The sequence below is a fragment of the Xenopus tropicalis genome, chromosome 8 (assembly GCF_000004195.4).
Source record: "Xenopus tropicalis strain Nigerian chromosome 8, UCB_Xtro_10.0, whole genome shotgun sequence".
Classification (NCBI taxonomy): Eukaryota; Metazoa; Chordata; class Amphibia; order Anura; family Pipidae; genus Xenopus; species Xenopus tropicalis.
In genome coordinates this window covers 39987374-40007650 of record NC_030684.2, presented here as the reverse complement: position 1 = coordinate 40007650, position 20277 = coordinate 39987374, and the positions used below count along the sequence as shown (strand labels likewise).

The window sequence follows — 20277 nt, the reverse complement described above, 5'->3', positions numbered from 1 at the left end:
GGTAGCACGAAACATCGTCAGATCCGCCACACACCATTCAGGGCTGAATCGGCAGGTAAGGAGGTAGAAACAATAGGATTTCTACCTCCTTCTGCCGATTCAGCTCTGAAGGGAGAATTTTGGTCAGGCGCCTTCTATGGCGCCCGATCAAAATTTTCTAACCTGGCCGATCGGCGAGTCGACCGATATCAGCAGCTTCCTGCGATATCGGTCGGCTCGCTGACATGCCATACACGCACCGATTATCGTACGAAACGAGGTTTCGTACGATAATATCGGTGCGTGTATGGCCACCTTAAGAGTAAGAATAGATAAAGTCTAATTTACCCAGCAGTTCTTTATCTATCTGTGCTATGTGCTGCCAGTAAACATGTGACATTGCATTGATCACTGCAAATCCTGGAACTGTAGTATATACTGCATATTGGTGCTATAACTTCTTTTTTCTGTTTTGTCTGTTTGCTAAGGTTCCTATGGGCTGTTATTTGCTTTTATTGAGGAAACCTCTTGCCACATAGCAAATACACCCTGAAAGCAATTCTTATATTACAGCAAGGAATGCACAATCTATAGATAATGCTTTGAACATTTCTGCACAATATTTCAGGGGAATGGACCCCTTCTTCAAGTTCTAGTAAAGGAACTGCCCCAGAAATATTAAGCTCTGATGTATTTACTATGTATTAATGACCAAAGTTATACAGGTATGAGATATATCAATCATGCTTAGTACCTAGGGTTTTCTATATAATGGAGTATCATGGCTACTTAAAGTGTCAAGGCTACTAAAAAAACTTTTAAACATTCAAAACCCAATAGGATTGTTTTGTCATCTGCAGGGAATTATACATCTAGTATGAGGTACTGCCTGGGAAAAATCAAATCTGTAAAAAAAAGAATGATTCATAAAAATAGGACACTCAAAATGCATATCTGTATTCCTACAGACTCTGAAGGCAGTTAGCATAGTTTAGTTACTGATAAGCATATACTAATTTGGGGAACTGAATCATTCAAAACAAGAAATTTCATTGGCTGATAGCCCAGTTGGTCAATCTGGAGAAGGTTTTTCTATAATGATCTAGTTGGCAAGCATGTGGCCTGATCACATATAAGTTGCCTACATGCAGACTGTTCTAGCTGGATTGCTAGAAAAATGCCGTAACTCCTACCCCAGGTTGGGGGTTATCTACCAACCATATATTCTGTTTTCAGTTTTCATCCCAGATGGGGCCTAAGCATAGACTTATAGTCTATATAACAACTTTGCTAGTGAGTAATCTGACCTGGTTATTGTGTGTGCCACCTTCAGAATTAAGCTGCCAATATTGATTCTGTGAATAGGTTGGTATTAGATTGTCCATCAGGGCCACAGTAGTTAATCATGGAGCCTCAGTAAGTGGAGGCGTTTGCATTAAGAGTGCATCAGGTATCCAAAAATCACTATATTGGAAATTTAGATTTGTCAGATGCCACTTGGCAAGATCTGCCCATGGGTAGAAGTATCTACTGTAAGCATTAAAAATGATAAAGTTCTGCCAAGTCCACTCGGTAAATGGATTATACATATTTGTGATGATTTAGGCTTATTGTACTTTTTAAAGATATAAACCAGGTAAAATACATGGCTGGGAAATACTGAACCATCATAGCTATGGCTAGCCCTGTGACCGCAAACACAGCTTTTCAACCAAAACCTTATTTTGCAAACTGAATTGTTTTGCTATTCTTCATTCAAGTACAGCTAACCCATTGAGTAACTAGGAAATGTACTTTGTTTTCCCCCAAACAAATGCAGCAAACAAAACTGCACCTAACAAAACTAATTACCACATAATAATAGGAGGGACCCGTTGTTGTTTGGAAGCAGATCAAACCTCCATTCTCCTTCCCACAGAACAAGTGCTTGCTGGCTAGGGATCATATGAACCAAGCACAGCCAAGGAGTAGCAGAAATGTGATCTGCGAATCTCTGCAAATTAAAAAACAAAGCCCTGCCTCTGTAAGTCATACTGTCTGCGTATTTCTCCTACGCTGTTCTTTCCTTGCCACTTAGACTTAAATGTCTTCCAGGGAAACTTTAACTCAAAACAACTCATTCATGTATCTAATGACGTTGGTGTTTTTGTTTTGTCATAGACAGGCTAAAGATTATGGGGTATATTGCCTAATGGTAAGAAATAACTCATAAAGTATTACCTAAAATGTAAATGTCTTGGTTCATTAATGTTAGTATGACAAAAGATATTCTCACATTCAAAATGTGTGAGATATTAGCATCAAAATGATCTAATATAAAGGGGAGCTTAGCTTCGGAACCAAAATTTGTTAAAGAGCCCCACACAACAAAGAAACCCCTAATATACCTATCACTGTAGGCATGCAAGGTGTTAGGTGCAAATTATATAGTCAATGTAATGCAGAAATACCTGTCAGTGATGTTTTCGAGATTACACCTGACATTTTCCTGAATATTACAGTTATTAACGCACACTTAATTTAGCAGACACATCCTCTTTCATTCACACAGTCAACACAAGATATTCATAGGTTTATGGTTTCAGTCATGCCAATAAGTTTCCTTTTCAGGATAATGGTTTATTAGAAACACAAATATGTCAGAAATATCCTCTTTATCCTACGTCTCCTACCTATCTTCTACTTCTTTCTGCCATAGAAGAGTTTCTATAGGAATGGAAGTAGCAATCTTTGCAGCATCTTTTTACCCCACCACGAGTACCATCTCAGGGTAAAGGCAAAAACCAAAAATAAAGGCACAAAATCACTGGTAGTAAACAAAACACTCACCAAGTAGAAGTGGTGGTCCAGGTGCACCAGCCCCAGACCCTCTGCATAGGGTGCATAAAGCAAAAAGCAACAACCACCATGGGCATATAGGCACTCAAGAAACTCCACAGGGGTCACACATTTTAGTGATCAAATGATTCAGAAAGAGAACTGTTTTGCAGCTGGATTTCAGCATATAAAAATGGTATTTTGGTTTATTCATACCTTTGAAGGAACAGATTACAGTGATAGGTATATTAGGGGTTTCTGGTGTTGTGTTAGCAATTTTTTGTTCAGAAGCCGAAGTTTACCTAAGCAGGGTTGCCTGGGGGGTGCAGGGACCACCGGGGCTTCTGCCTCAGGGGTCCCTACACCCCCTAACGGTCCCCTCCGCCTTCACCCCCCCCAGCCGAGCCCCCCAACACGCTCTGACCCCCTCCCCCGAGCGTTCCTAAAAGAAACTTACCTGCGTCGCGTCGGGGGATGGAGACGGTGGATCATGGGAGTGCCCTGGGGGGGATCGGATCTGGGCCACCAGGCCCACTGGGTTTTTTCCTGGTATCCCGGCGGCTCAGTCCGACGCTGTACCTAAGTTGTCTAAACAGAAAGATTTTAATTCTTCATGTAGCCTATCTAGGCCAATCATCCTGTGTACAGGGCCAAAGCAATTCTTTTTATTAGTACATACAAAGAGCCATTTGGTGTCCTTGCCAAACAAGCAGGTTTTCATGTGTACAGTCAGTTTTATATTACAAGTTTATATATGGTAATTTTGTTTACCATCTGGGGATTTTGAAGGGAAGGAGAAGTGACTGTGTATTTTATAGTGGGATACTATACATTTCATCACTAATTTATTCTATTTTCTTTTTTTTTTGTAACTTTTATTGAAAAGAAAAATAAACATAACAGACAGATTATGGCAGCAAATAGCTATACAATCAACAGGTTGCATTACTTCGTTAAGGGTTCCATAAGTCAATAGGTGAGATACTGAATGTGTCAGGTGTTGGTGCCCTAGGGCATATTTTCATGGTCATGGTTCCAGTCAGGTGGCCTTTTGTTGGTAATGAAAGCAAATCTTTTTGCAAGAGATAAGGAGCTGGATCACTTGGGCTATCTTTTTTCGAGATGAATTGCTAAATGAAGTTCCAGTTGGGGTAATCTTAAGCCTCTAAGTTCCCACATGACCCATATCTCTAGGAACAATGTATTGGATTCTCTAAAATACAGTACAATCCTTAAATATAAAGCCCTGGGGGCCCCAACCTTTCTTACTCGTGAACCAGAGTCACATGTATAAAGACTTGGAGAGCAACACAAGCATCATAAAAGTTCATGGAGGAGCCAAATAAGGGCTAAGATTGGCTATTAGGGGCCTCTATGCACACTATCAGCTTAAAGGGGGTTTTATTTGGTAGTAAATCTTGTTTTTATCCAACCGAAACTTGTCAGAAATTCAAAAATAACTACCTGGTTTGGGGGCACTGGGAGCAACATCCAAGGGGTTGGTGAGCAACATGTTGCCCCTGAGCCACTGGCTGGGGATCACTGCTAAAGTCCAACATTTTCTCAATGGAAACAGGACTGGAGGCCAAGCCGCATGCTTCAGTTACTGGAAATGCACCTTTCAGAAATGATTTAATCTCAAACAATAGTTTTTTATTGCAGTCTGTATAAAAGATATGTGTCCTGGGCAGTGCCTGTGGTATTGCAATTAACTACAAGTGGAAACAGTATCGTTGCAACTGGAAAATTCTCTCCTTTATTGTTTTGTTCCTGGGTGCTATTAATGCCATTCAGATTTTCATATTATGCAAACAATGATGTATACTTTTTGGCAGTTGGTGGCCCTAGAAACCCTTTGGTTCCACAGGATTTTTAATGTCACCATTTTACTATACTTCCAGACAGAAAGGAGCCCACTTAAGCAAATCCTGATTAATGAGTTCTAGGTTTTTACGTGACAAAGTGGCCGACTCCCTTGTCTCCTTGCTAGTTTTAATGTTTGTTCTTTTCTGTTGATTTGCTTCCAACCAAGGCATCAGCTTATATGAAAGGCCAACCTAATTTTGCAATGGCCCCCAAGTTTAGCTTCTTGACAGCTGCTCAGAGCTCACTGACACTCCTAACAAAGTCCAACCTTTAGACTGGTGCTATAGGTTCAGTATATAAAATAGGGCATTTCTAGCGATATTTATTTTTCAGAGTTTAGTTCTCCTTTAGGTATTTGTGAGGTTTGAAATGTTTCCCCTTTCATTTGATACCTTAGCTTACGGTAAGTGATTGCTACTTAACAAAACTTACTACTATATTGGTAGTTCCCAAATAACTTTATAGTGTTCTCTTTTGATCCCTTTGTCCTTTGTTAGCCTCATGTTGCCACTGTTTTTCATATTTGTTTTTCAAAAGATTAAACAAAGCATTAGTTCATACCATTTTAAGGTTACTAATGTAACACAAGTATTAAATACCAGTTATGTAATAAATACTAGTACTGCTATACAGGCATGTTTTAGGGTGAAGACACACAGCGCTACTAGTAGCAGCTACTTGTCATGGTTACAAAAATAAATGGTGATCTTTTACTGATAATTGTCTTTACGTGTGTTTTAGCAGAGGCAATTCTCAGTAATGTCTATGGCAGGGTATTTACTGGAGCTTAGTAGCTGTGAAACAGTAGCTGCTACTAGTAGCTCAGTGTGTTACCACCCCTATTCTAGAACCAGACCAGGCTTCCTACTAAATCCCAAACTGGAGACCAGGCTTGCTTGTTTATTAGCTGCACAAATCACCATCTGTGCAAATTTGTCAAAACACAGACATTCTAGATAAACTCATACACAGAAGACGCATATGTATAATCCCATCACAAACATGTCACTTTCATACTGGAACTGTGGGCCACCAATGCATATCTGAACCATCAAAACAATACTAAGAAATGCCTTTATGGTATTTGTTCATCAATTGTATTACAGTTACTGATGCCTGGGGCCGAATCTGACTCGTTATAATAAATTCAGTGTGAATGACATTGTGCCCTACTTTACAAATCATTAAATGCAAATGATCAGGAAACTGAGACAGAGAAATTAAAGAAACTGGTTTTAATGGAATTAAAATCTGAGAAGACGATTTAGTTCCATAATTTAATGGAGCTCTTTCCTTTGATATGGGATTAGAGGGATCTTATGAATATGCTGATATAGAAAGCAAGTGCCAGGAAAGACACAATTAACTTATTAAGCTTTCAAGTGTAAATCTTACTCTGCATTAGACTTGGGGTTCAGAAGAAGAAATAATGTAATTATTTTAGATTAGGCTAATACTAACCCCTCCATGTTATTTAAAACATAAAACATTTCTCTCAGAACAGCTTGCTACTGAGTAACTTTGTGATCTCACAGTTATTAAGGTTAAATGTCAACATTTATTATCTATATAGCACCAACTTATTGTGCAGCTGTTTACAGTGAGATTGCTCATCATTCATACCAATCTTTGCTCCAGTGGAGCTTACAATCTAAGGTTACTATTACATGTATATATATGCAAGCACAGAAGAAACATACAAACTGTTTGCAGATAGTGGCCTGACATCTTCATTATAGGGTAGGTAACAGTTAAAGATTATTCCTATAAAGTCATTTGACATAGTTGACACTGAGAAGCTCCAATGAATTATATGATGATTAGATGTTTGCTTCTATTGTTCTACCTGCAGATGACTGAATACAGATCATCAGTGGTTTGTTGCTATGGGTTACCGCCAAGGTGTGAATTTGCCCACTGTTAATAAATAGGTGTTAATATGACAGTACTTATAAGTCTATTCATTATGCAAAAATGGGCTTATACCCCTTTATAATTGTACCATATATTGCCCAATATGGCAGTTTGGGTGTTTTTTTTTTACAGTTTTATAGTAACAAATATATAGCAGTCCCACACATGAAACATTTACAGGTATGGGAGCTGTTATCCAGAATGCTGGGGACCTAGGGTTTTTCAGATAAGGGATCTTTTCGTAAACTGTATCTCCATACTTTAAGTCTACAAAATTTTGAATAAACCCAATAGGATTGTTTTGCCTCCAATAAGGATTAATTATATTATTATTATTTTTTTTATTATTACTGAGAAAAGGAAATATTTTTCAAAGATAAGAATTAACTGCTTGTAATAGAGATTATTGCAGATGGCCTTAATGAATCCGTAATTCGGAACTTTCTGGATAACGGATTTCCGGATAATGGATCCCATACCTGTACTATTAACAATTAATAATAAAACATAATATTAATCATACAAACTCTTTGCACCATACTAAACAGCAGAGGGGTTTTCTCAAAAACCATTGCTTCTCCCTTTTAGTGCAATTTGCACCACTGGGTGCTTCATCAGAATAGGTGTGGCATAGCAGGGAAGCATTCCTTATATACCATTTATTAAAAAAATATATCTGACATGATATACACATGGCTTGTAAAATATACCTAATGTTTAATATATAAAAATATGCATGTATAAAGAGAAACTCATGCAAATATATTGGCACATAAATACTGTATATATATATATATATATATATATATGTATACATACACATATGCACAATTACTTGCATAGACATTTTTTTCAGACGATTTCGTTACAATTTGGACAGATCTGTCTAGAAAGAAAATCCGGTTTTCTGTTGCCTTTTCTCAGTGTGCATACAAGGGGCATTCAGCAGATCTGTCAGCCCTAGATTACTTTTACAAAAGTATATATAAAAGTATATGTCCATCTGCATAGATTGGTAAATGTGATAGTACGCCTATGCTTGATAACATCTAGAACAGAGAGGTTCTTTGTGTTATTGAGTCTTGAAAGCTATGATAGTCCAGGCATGAAGAATGATGAGAGGAAGTATATTTGAGAAGCACAGAAAAACCAAAAATGAGATTAAAGGCTCCCTTAAGGTGGCCATACACGCACCGATATTATCGTACGAAACCTCGTTTCGTACGATACTCGGTGCGTGTATGGCATGTCAGCGAGCCGACCGATATCGCAGGAAGCTGCTGAAATCGGTCGGCTCGCCGATCGGCCAAGTTAGAAAATTTTGATCGGGCGCCATAGAAGGCGCCTGACCAAAATTCTCCCTTCAGAGCTGAATCGGCAGAAGGAGGTAGAAATCCTATTGTTTCTACCTCCTTACCTGCCGATTCAGCCCTGAATGGTGTGTGGCGGATCTGACGATGTTTCGTGCGACCGACGGTCGTACGAAACATCGTGAGATCGCCACGTGTATGGTCAGCTTTAGGCATTGAAAATCCTGAAAAGAAAAAAGTACAGAGCAAATCTGCACACATAGTGCCAGGGGGAGGGCCCTGGGTTCTTAGTGGCAGAGATGCTAACCTAGATCTAAACTGAGGTGGTGGAATCTTAAGGTGGCCATACACGGGCAGACTTCAGCTGCCAATTTGGGTCCTTTAAGGTGGCCATACACGCACCGATATTATCGTACGAAACCTCGTTTCGTACGATAATCGGTGCGTGTATGGCATGTCGGCGAGTCGACCGATATCGCAGGAAGCTGCCGATATCGGACGACTCGCCGATCGGACAAGTTTGAAAATTTTGATCGGGCGCCATAGAAGGCGCCTGACCAAAATTCTCCCTTCAGAGCTGAATCGGCAGAAGGAGGTAGAAATCCTATTGTTTCTACCTCCTTACCTGCCGATTCAGCCCTGAATGGTGTGTGGCGGATCTTACGATGTTTCGTGCGACCGATGGTCGTACGAAACATCGTCGGATCGCCACGTGTATGGCCACCTTTAGACAGATTCAGCAGCTTATCTGCCCGTGTATGGGCACCACTGACTGGCCTACCCAACCGTTATCTGCCTAAAATTGACCAGATCTCAATCAGCAGATTTGATCGGGGACTGCTTTGCAGTCCTTGGCCCGACTACCTATATACTTGCCATTTTATTTCATTCAGGAGACCGTAGACAGGCATATCAGGAGACGATCTGCTTGTTTGGCGACCTTGCCAAACGATCAGATCGCATAGTGTATGGCCACCTTTAGCTGCAACTATCCACACCATTCCAATCCACTGCCATGCTCCCTGCTGAAAGGATAAGTAAACCTTTTAAATAAGTGAATGTGAATGTAGCCTAACTTTCTTCTGGTTAGGAAAACATTATTCCCACATAATTCCTAACCAGAAGAACATCAGACCAGCCCTTTGTCTTTCTCCTGACTACTTGGAATAATAATATCTTGGAAAAAATTAATAATCCATGTAAATTAAAAAAGTGCTTAGAATAGCACTCTCAATTTTACATTCACTTGTTTTAAAGGTTTACTTATCCTTTAACGACTCCAATATTGGAACACCTTTGGTGTCTATATTATGCAATTTAATGGAGCAATCGGGTGTAATTTACTGACAGCAAAAGATGAACCTGTTACTGTGGGAGACTGGGGAGAGGAGTTTATATCAGGGAGACTCCCGACATATATAAGAGAGATGACATGTCTGTACCTGATCCAGGCCTTGTCTCCCCGGGCCCCTGCTGTATAGAAGTTATGTCACTTTGCTTGGTTCTTACTGGGTTCCTTGGCATGAAAAATAATCTTAGTAAGAGCACAAATGATGTTATTAGACTGCATAAAAATAATAATTATTAGATCTATTAGTAGTCTATAGCTGAAGTTATTTTCATTCCTGCCTTCTCTCCTCATGATTTTTCCCAGATTTTGAGATCAAGTTTGTTCCTTCTTCTGCATTTTGGCTTGATTCCGGTGTATTTATTGGATAGTTAAGTAATGTTAGGAATGCTGCTGGATGCCCTTGCCTGCATTACGCAATATTAATAAAAGGTAGGATTTTCTCATGCTTGAGACCCTGTTTTTAGACTAACAGGAAGAGAAAGTTACAAAAAACAGGATCAAACTAAATCACAGCTGTGTACCTTTCATAGAACTGCTAAGCAGAAAGGAACAGAAACAATAAACACAAGGCTAAATATAAAATATCAAAGTTGTTTCAAGCTTATATTGAACAGGGCAGCCTGTTCTAGACCAGATCACCCCAGCGATTTTGCTATGAATAGGCAGTTGCAGAAGGATCTCAAGCTCCATAGGGAATACTGTTTGTTTGTTACACTTTGATACTGATAGGTACTGTACAGACGGTCCACAATATAGCATCAGGTTTAACCCTTTAACAGGGAAGATCTGGCCCTTTGACGATATCCCCAGTAGCTCCCCACATTCTTTTCTACATACAAATATCAGGCTGAGTAGTAATTAATTTAATATCACATTACATGGCAGTTCAGAAACAGCACAATTTTTGCCTTTCGAGGTCTCTGTCCACCCCCAACAATTTCCAGAAAATGATGGGGGGCTGTGACTGCTGTCCTTCCTCCGCCCTGGTTCCAACACCCTGTTGCATAAGCTTATATAATAGGCAAACTTCATATGCTTCATAACATTTTCTCAGAGCATGTGCAGTGCCACTGACACTCTTAATAATATCCAAAATGGGAACCTCTGGTGACACCTTTACATTTAGGCTGGGGCATATAGAAAATATGACATGATCTTTAAAGGGAAACTATTGGTGCCATCTACAATGCCCCACGCATAGTGCAGAAAAGACTGCAATTCCCCCACCGAGTGGGGCATTGTGCAAATAACCACATGCTTCTTCGGTTCTTTTCCCTAATACAGTGCTGACTGCCAGCGCTATATTAGTGCTCTTGCACTTGTGCCCAGGGGTTAAGTAAATTATCCCTTATAATGCTAAGCAACATTCCAATAAACAGTAATTAAACATATTTAATGGTTTTATTGTTATTTGTAAATGTTATTGCTCGTGAAATCTGTAGTTTTGTTGAACACTATGGGGATCACCTGACAGATGCTGGAATGATGGGTGCCACAATATGAAGCTGGCATGGCCCACCGACTGCTCTTACCCAATCAACTCATGCACAGGAAAGTCTTTCCAAATGCCCCAATCATAGACTATGTGGCCCTGCTCTTGCCTAATTAATCCATCAATGAAGTTTGCTCCAGCTACGGTTTCTATAAGCTGGTACCCAAGTGGTTAGGAAATCCTACTCAATGGCAATAGAGAATAAGGAAGAAACGTCAGAGTGGCAGCGACACAAACAGCCAGATTCCCATTTCTTTTGGGGCTAGATCTTCAATTATACTATTTATATTACTTATTAACCTACTTATCTTTCTATAACATTTCTGTTCAGGCCTTCTTTATCTTCTAGTTTCTTATTCAAAGCCATACCTGGTTGCTGGGTTTGCTGAGACCCCAGAATAGATATTTGGGTTAGTTATCTAAACATTATCAAACCCACAAAGAATAAATAACACCAGTTACACATTGTCTGCCAATTCCTTTAAAATCCAACATTCTCTTATCCAGTTAATGAAGTATTATGTTTTTGTAATTGTTTTTGCTGTTTGGAACTACCTTTGCTTGTTTTTAGATGGGTTAGTAGTTGCTAAGCAATGGCTGGGTGTTTTGCTTACACATAATGAGATATTTATCAAGCAATAACCATTTATTTTTTTGCTGTAGGAGGAAGTGCGATGTTCTCATGGTTGAAAGGGGAAGCTGTGGTGAGCACAAATGCATCGGAGGATTGAAATGCTTGCGTATGAATTTGATTCACATGAGGAGACAGGGACTCTTGTTTTGCCACACTGGGCCGGGTGATGCTGCTCTTCCTTCCTGCTGCAGCAGGCTTAGTATATAAGGAAGGTGAGCTATATTTAATCTGCTCAGAGGTACAGTACACCACCCTCTTTCTAGCTCTTATCTCTCTATACGGTTCAGTTACTCGCTTCCCTGCCGTACTACTTTCTTTTCTGTAATTGTATTGTGTGCATAAAATCACATTCCCCAGCGGGTTCTGTTAGTGCCACTGTTTGTGCCGTTCTCTTCCCCTAGCTCTCTGCACATTCATTATAGAGTTATTACATAGTGTCTTATGTTATTATATTGTTCTGACTGATACCAGGAGCTCTGCAAAAAGGAGCAGAAGTTCGGGGAAGAAAGAATTGAACATAACAGGTATCGTAGAGCAAGATTGCAGCAGTAGTCCAAGTTCTACCTTACACATTGCTAATTGGACCACACAGTCTGTTGCACCTAAACACAGACCTGCTGGTATTCCTACACGTTTATTTCTATATCACAGTGTACCTGACCCTCTATATAAATGTCTGTGACTTCTCTCCTTAATTCCAGGCCAAACCAAAAACAGCTTACTATTGTCCTGAGCTAAAAATGTGATTTTATACATGTGATATTAAAAGTGAGATACATTGACAGCACTAACACTAATGCAGAAGAAATGGCATCCAGCACAGAAGTGACCCAAGGAGAATGTAATAAATACAGGTTTGGTTCTGTTTCACTGAATGTGGGATGTACTTTTTTGCAAAATACATTAATATGGGCTCTGTAACAGCATTTGACACTTTCTTTTCTGGTGCTTGTGGCTAAAGCACAAAGATATTATATTGTAGCTGTGAAGCTCTTTCACCATGGAGAAGGATGGCTGGTTTTCAGTTCCCTGCCAGGGGATTTTTATTTTCATAACGCAATAAATATACACTTAACTACACTCGTAAAGAAAAAGAAGCACTCAGGTGGTAAAATAAACTCAAAGGCTTGTTTACACTAGTCTATATTGTGGATCAGATTTTGTTGGATAGCAGTCCCTACTATCTCGTTAGCTGTGCCCCTGATAAATCCTCGACTGTCAGTTCATAAGAAAAATCCTATCTGCCCACGCAGCTCATCACTGACACGTATATGACAAGTCTCCAGATTCTCACCCCCAATACTTTATAATTATCACCTGTGCTATATTGGTTCCTATTCACCCACACCACCTCCCCATTACACCATATGGAAAGCATACCACTGGGTAGGCTGTGTAGAGGAAAACCAAGTCTGACAAATAAAAGTACATCCTTTTCAATCTAAAAAATTGGCCTTAAATCCTATGCAAATTATATGCCCAAAGAACTGCACAGGAATATGTATATAAAATATATGGGTACTGACTGTGCCAAACATTACTGTACTTAGAGGACTGACACACACTACTCACTGCAGACATTTGGTGTTAGGGACAATTCACACCAAATGAACCTCTTATGACAAAATTAATTGCGGCTTATAATGACATATGTGCCATTTTGTCACCATCAGTGCTGTATAACGCACCAGCACACAGAGTCTGCAGTTAGTGGCTCATTTACAAAGTAGAATCAGGACTAAAATTGGTGCTGGTGCCAAACTTTGGCTCTGTTCTGCCTTGCTTTTATGGTAGGTTGTTATTATTGGGGCACTAGTGATGTGCAGGCCAGCCTAAAACCCGCAGGGCCCAGGGGTTTACCCACGAGTAGGGCCAGGGTCAGACTGGGCTGTCAGGCCACCAGGAAAAAAAACCCTGTTGACTCTGGCCTTAGTGGGCTCCAGCAGGCTAGTCCCGATCCCCGCAGGGCGCTCACCTGAGCCACCAATATCTCTTGGTGGGGGTTGGGCGGGTGGTGGGCCCCTGTGGGGGGTGTGAAGGCTGTGGCAGGGGTCCATTGGGAGGTGCAGGGGCCCCTGAGGCAGTGGGCCCTGCACCCCCAGTCCGACCCTGGGTAGGGTGAGTTCAGGCCGATATTTGAACAACATTTGTGTGTCACGGTTTGGTTCGGGCCTAGCTCTTCCTTCCATTGCTACATATAGGGTTTCTACCTGTTTGGTTTTGACCTGAACAGTTTGGGTTTTATTAGGCCTGCTGGGGTCTCAACTGTCTGTTCAGTTTTCAGCCTTGTGAAACAATATTCTGACCAATATATGTAAAACATTCGGACTAATCCAAATCCTGCTGCAAAAAGCCAAATCTTGGCTTAATCCAAAACCGAATCCTGGATTCGGTGTATCCCTAATACTCAATGTGATTTTTTTTATCAACATGGCTTAGTAATATCAAGTATAGTTAATTTCTTATTATTACAGAAAAAAGCATGAACCGGACATCCCAGTTTTTCCAAGGGCTGTCCAGTTCAAAAGCTTCTAAGTGGTGCAATAACCCCCATGCCATCGTCAAAACCCCACCCAACGTTATTGTGCCTGTCGCTGACATCATCATACCCCCCACCAGCATTACTGCCCCACCCCATGCCACCAGCCCCACCCTCTTTGTTCGAGTTTTGCCACCAGCAAAGGTGACAACCCTGGCTGAATAACAAGTGGATCAAAGAACCCCCTATAATTCCTTATTTGTGGATGAAAGATCCTCCCCAGATTTAGAGAAAACTGGTGTATAAGGCAATTAAATAGGATTTCTCCTGCATTTTGCTAGCACATCACCACATTATATTTTTTGTATTTGTGTTTTGAAATCAAAACAAGCTGGCACTGACCAGAATAGTCAGCATTGCACAGGGCTTCAAAGCAAACCTTGCCACACAACACACATTTTGCAAGACATGTTCCACATCTCATGAAATGAACCACAAAATGTAACCTGTATGGCAAAATATTTCTAAGAGCTGGTCCATTTCACAACATATTAAATCCAAACTATAGCAAACTCTGATGTAAATAGATACTTATATAAAGTTGTTAATTTCAAGATTGTTCACTAATATCAATGCATGGAGCAATAGAACTGTGTGCATACTTTATTATTTGGAATTTACTCCTATAAAGAATATTACACTGGATTGAACTTTTACTTGATGTGACCAGAGAGGGGCGCTGCTGGCCTGTGTACAGGATTCCTTCTGGCACAATGACTGCTACAAACTAAAGGATTCTTGGTTAAGATTCAACCCCCCTATGAGGCATCTGTATCCATAGGATTAATGGCTTAATGTCAGCTTAAATAACATGTATTTAATGCTTGCTTCTCAGTAACAGATGAAAGACAGAATTATGAATGCATACAGAGGAGTTTAACATCTCATTGTTAAAAGCAAGTCTTCCTATAAGAAGGTGCAATGGTTCCATTTAATATTAACACATACTTGTGTTTATTAGTTTGTGTTGCCTACTCCCCTGGTAGTAGTCTTTTATGGTTAAAAGTCTAAATAGTTCTTATAGATTTGATATAATACCCTTATGGGGTTTATGTAATAAAAGGCATTAAGTTTGTCCAAGTGCAGTAACCCATAGCAACCAATCATCAGGTAGCAATTACTGGTCACCTTATTGGTTGCTATGAGTTACAGCTCCTGGGCAATTTAAGTGACTTTTATTACATATGGGGGTTAATCTTTTGTAACCTGCCTTTGCCAACAACATGGGATGGACCCAGTACCAGAGACCCAATATTAGTCTTATCAACTGCAAAACTGCAAAAAAATGCTTTGTGGGTTTCCTTTAATACACCTCTTATATACAGTACATTGTGTCCTTACAATTTTGCTCAGCTGCAGCAACACTACAGGGAGATCAGCTATCCCAGTTAATGAGAAAATCAGTACAAAGCAGCAACATATAGTTATTTATTTATTGGTGTAAACCAGTTACTGGGTTTCATTTTGAACCCTCATTTAGATACTAGAAGAACTAGACAGGGCAATATACCGTATAAGGACAGAGTCAGTGATCTTGAAGGTTTATGCATAAGCAGAAAGGAATAAGGTCTGGATTATGCCTCATTGCATATAGTATTTCATGTCCCTTGGCACAATAATGTGGGTAAGAGGTTTACTGGGCAAGATTTACAGAAAAGGAAATATACACCTTAGTTTACAACAAGTTTAGTCAGGTTTATTGTGGGTTAGCGGGTTCAAAAGCTATTTCTTCTGAACTGGCACATGTTGTGGCTCATTTAGGGGATCAGTTTGTAATTCACTTGAACAAGAAACATGCCTCCTATTGCAGACAGTTGGTCAAGTGTAATTTGGGAATGCAGAGTTCCCATACACTATAACAGCCTATTAGTACAAATGTCAAGAACACAAATTCCTTTTCCTATGCAGTGGATCAATCATCCTTTTGTACCATTTTCCCTATGGTGTGACAAGCCCCAATATTTTAAAATATTGCCAGCAAGATGCCAACCCTATATATAGGTAACTAACTACCCGACAATTAATGTAGGGATTGGACCAGTAAAAATCTATAGATTTAGAAAGACACATTTACCAAACAACAATAGAACAAAGAACATAACAAGCACCCCAACACATCCTTGGCATGGGTGTTAGAAAGGCAACAAAGTAAACTGATGTCTCTCTATTTTTATCTATAGAGGGATGATTAGGAGCCAGCTAGTGTGTATGTATGCAGAGTTTGCCTGCTATAGTCTCCTGTGTGAGTACAAAGCTGTGCCCCTGCTGTTAATAAACACGCATTAGGATTCATGTTTCTATGTTTTTTGTAAGTCTTCCATAATGCAACATTATGAATTCAGCGGCAGTTCCATGTTTGTGACTTCTTGTCCTGCTAATAGAACACAATGTTTTGTAAATACTTTCTCCCCATTAGAGTCATGATTATGAAGAATCGTGAGACCTATTAACAGTGTCATAGTGATGTTCTTTCTCATTTTTTTGGCAGAGAATGTGCCTAGGTTAGCCATCATTTCATCTTGTGCCTGACCCAGTTTGGAACAGTGACCCACAAGAGTGAATGAGAAAAGAATGAACAAAAGGAGTGATTCTGTCTGCTTTCCATAGCCGCTGAATATCACATGAATAAAAGAAATCAAACATAATATGTTTATTTTATCAGTGAGTATATGCCTCCTTTGGGACTACATATTTGTTAGTTTTAATGGGCAAACAGTATATATCTTCAATAATATAAGCTGCACACGCTAGGGTGCTGGAAACCAAAGGGCAAATACAAACAGAAAGATGATAGATAGATAGATAGATAGATAGATAGATAGATAGATAGATGATAGATAGATAGATAGATAGATGATAGATAGATAGATGATAGATAGATGATAGATAGATGATAGATAGATAGATAGATAGATAGATAGATGATAGATAGATAGATAGATAGATAGAAGATAGATAGATAGATAGATAGATGATAGATAGATAATAGATAGATAGATAGAAGATAGATAGATAGATGATAGATAGACGATAGATAGATAGATAGATAGATAGATGATAGATAGACGATAGATAGATAGATAGATAGATGATAGATAGATAGATAGATAGATAGATGATAGATAGACGATAGATAGATAGATAGATAGATGATAGATAGACGATAGATAGATAGATAGATAGATAGATGATAGATAGATAGATAGATAGATAGATGATAGATAGACGATAGATAGATAGATAGATAGATAGATAGATGATAGATAGATAGATAGATAGATGATATATAGTTCAGGTTCAGAGTAGTTTCCATGACCTTTAACTGTATACTTTACTTTACAAACATATTTCTCTAGAGTTCCTCTGTGCTCCTGATCACACAATCTGAACCCAGTGCTTATTTCTGCCTATTTTCTGCCAGGGACTTATTACTGACCCAGAATTGTCAGTTCCCATAACCCTGTATTCATTTCTGTATCAAAAATGCCCATTGTTTTTGCCTTCTCAAATCATGATTGAAACTGCCAAGATGCAATATTTTGCTGATCCTTACTCTTCTCAACAAAACCTGGCAATGCACTCGGTTAATTGTAGGGCGATAATCTGAAAGGCATATCTCTCATACAGACTCATGAAATGAGATTGACAGGTACAGAAAAGAAACAATTTGCATTTACGTAAGAGCATTGTAGATAGGATAATAATAAGCACTGCAACGAAGGGGAAAAGACAATAGAATGTAAGACAATTCTGCCTTCATATTTAATTAAAACTCAAATTCCTTATCTTCCACTTCTAGTTACATAAATGTGAACCCTAGCCCAAAACAATGATGTGTGGGTGTTTGTGTAAGTTCAGTGCTGTACTAAGGGGTGTCATAGAAGTTGAGTGATTCAGACTTACACTAAATGACTTTTAATGCAGTTTAAAAATTGTGTGTGGGGGGGGGGAGTTAAATTAATCAAGGCAGCTATCTTTGAAAGCCATATACATGCAAGTCAAATATCCAATGGTTTCAAGGTTCTGACATTTGAGCCAGTCTCTAGATCGACAATCACATCACATACGAGCAATGACATGTGGAGCTACTTGTTGGGGTTACAGAATAGACGATACTGATAACTGTCTCTATGTGTGTTTTAGCAGAGGCAAGTCTTAGTATTGTCTACGTATTTTCTGGCTTTGTAGCCATGAAAAGTAGCTGCAACTAAGTAGCACTGTGTGTCATAGCCCTTAAGGAAATCATTAGCAATAAGCAAATCTGTTGCAAAACTGCTGAAAAATTCATGAAATGGGAATTCAATGGACGACAATTCTTTTTACGTGCAACAATTTTTTCTTATGCCCACAACTTTTTCTTCTCACTCCAAATACATTAAAGTCAATGGGCATTTTTTCTCACTCCTACGGTGCCATTATTTAGGCGACAAATTGCACTCATCACTAGGTATCATTACAAAATCTTTTTTTATGGGTCTTCTAGTTGTAAATAACAGATTTTAGGTCTAGGAGCACTGTAATCTGAATGACCTGTACAAAAGATTGCTAGAATTGCAGTCAGCAATAAGCATAATGGGAATGCTGCTTCTGAGAGAAATATAAAGGAATTCATTATTTAATATTACTTTGCCCACAGTACTCAAAAAGTGCCCATTCATTTTGCACTTGTGGCAGGGGTAGTGCTGCATTCTGTACCTCCTGCCTTAGGGCAAGCGGCAACCATGTATCTCTCTGTTTAGGCATGATGATATTAGTGATGATTAGTGATATTATAAGACAGGTTTCTGAGACAGGTTGCAATTAACTATTATTTCCTATCTTTTTGTGGTTTGTGAATGATTCACTTTACTGTTCTGCCCCATTCAGCCTCAAATATATTATACTCTGGATGACATTACTCTGGCAACCAGAAAGCAGATTAAGCCATATTTATCTTTCTGTTTAGACTCTCAAATTTATCTTCCAGCCTGTCTCTCAGCCCACAGTCTGGTTGGCCAGAGCTGGGCCCAGGAATCGCTATGAGGAACAACGCTGCTGAATTTAAGTAAACAAGTGAAGTAGTAGTTAGCAAAGAATTTAGGATTGCTGTCTATTACAACTAGGGTTGCCATCTTTTGATTAAAAAGATACCAGCTGGGGTGGAAGGTGGATCCACCAGGGGAGGGGGATATGATGTAGTCGGGCAGTGTTATGATATAGATGGGCGGAGTTATGATGCAAGTGGGAGGGGTCATACAGTCAATGTTGAGTCTGCAAGAGTTTTGCTGAGTATGTGGGGGCTAGGAAGGGGCAGATTAGAGATAGGATGGGGCAGATTAGAGGCGTGCCATGGGAGAATTGACTACTTATTACAAAGTTATGGGCATGTACATTGCTGGTAAATTTGTAATACTGGCCTTGTCTGGTATTTTACTATCTTTGCCACCTGTTCATCCATGTGAGTGATCAAACCATTTAATAATCAACATACAGGGTATTTGGTCAGATATCAAAGTTGCCCCATTTATGGTCAGTCCAGTAATGCTGATAAGTCTTCACTGAAGAGGAAGGCAGAAGGCCAAGGTGCAAAAAACATGTGAAAACCATGTCTTGCCTTTATTCCATTCTAATGATGCACCCAGCTCCTTCTGTGTATATATATATATATATATATATATATATATATGTATCCCAATTCAAATCACTGGTTCTGCTTTACTTTGAAACAAAATAATTTTTTAAATTCAGCCTGACCATTCACTTTAAGGTCACTTGATGCTGGAACTAAATGCTGATATATTAAATCTGTTTTTTTTAATAACACTTTATTGTTTAATGTGTTTTCATTACTGCATGTCACTCGCTAGCTCTATTTGACATGTTATTGCATATTTATTTTTATAAGCAGAAAATGTAGTTATTGACAGAAAGACTTTGAAACATGCAATTCAAATTATACTGCGCTCATGAATCACTGTTTTTATAGAAGCATGTGCCTGCAGTAAAGTAGATACGCAAAGCATCCTCTTAGGGCAATTTTATGGGCACATGTACAGAAGCCTCTTATTCTGTGCTATTTATTATTATTATCTTTAATTAGCCTACTATACAAAGATTAAACATCATTTACATCAGTCCCTGCCCCAGTGGAGTTTAGAGTCTTATCTCCCAATTTGCACACAGTGTTATATTATCATATATATGGGTTAATTTACTTATTGCACCACAGTGCATAGGAATTGCACCTTGCACACTGCGCCTGTAGTATTTTCCATAGTAACCAGACTAAAGCCGGCCATACACGCGCCGATATTATTGTACATATCTTACGACCGATATCGAATCGGCCAGGTTAAAAGATTTTGATCGGTTGCAAAATCTATGTTCAGGGTTGAA

General features: G+C 39.2%; 1 long non-coding RNA gene across 1 annotated transcript; it reads left to right on the top strand.

Moving 5' to 3' along the window:
- The first annotated feature begins 1878 nt into the window (after positions 1 to 1878).
- Positions 1879 to 16560, top strand: LOC101733636. Its single transcript, XR_208903.4, has 3 exons — positions 1879 to 2002; positions 11393 to 11575; positions 16391 to 16560. It is a non-coding gene; the product is annotated as an uncharacterized LOC101733636 (long non-coding RNA).
- Positions 16561 to 20277: the final 3717 nt, after the last annotated feature.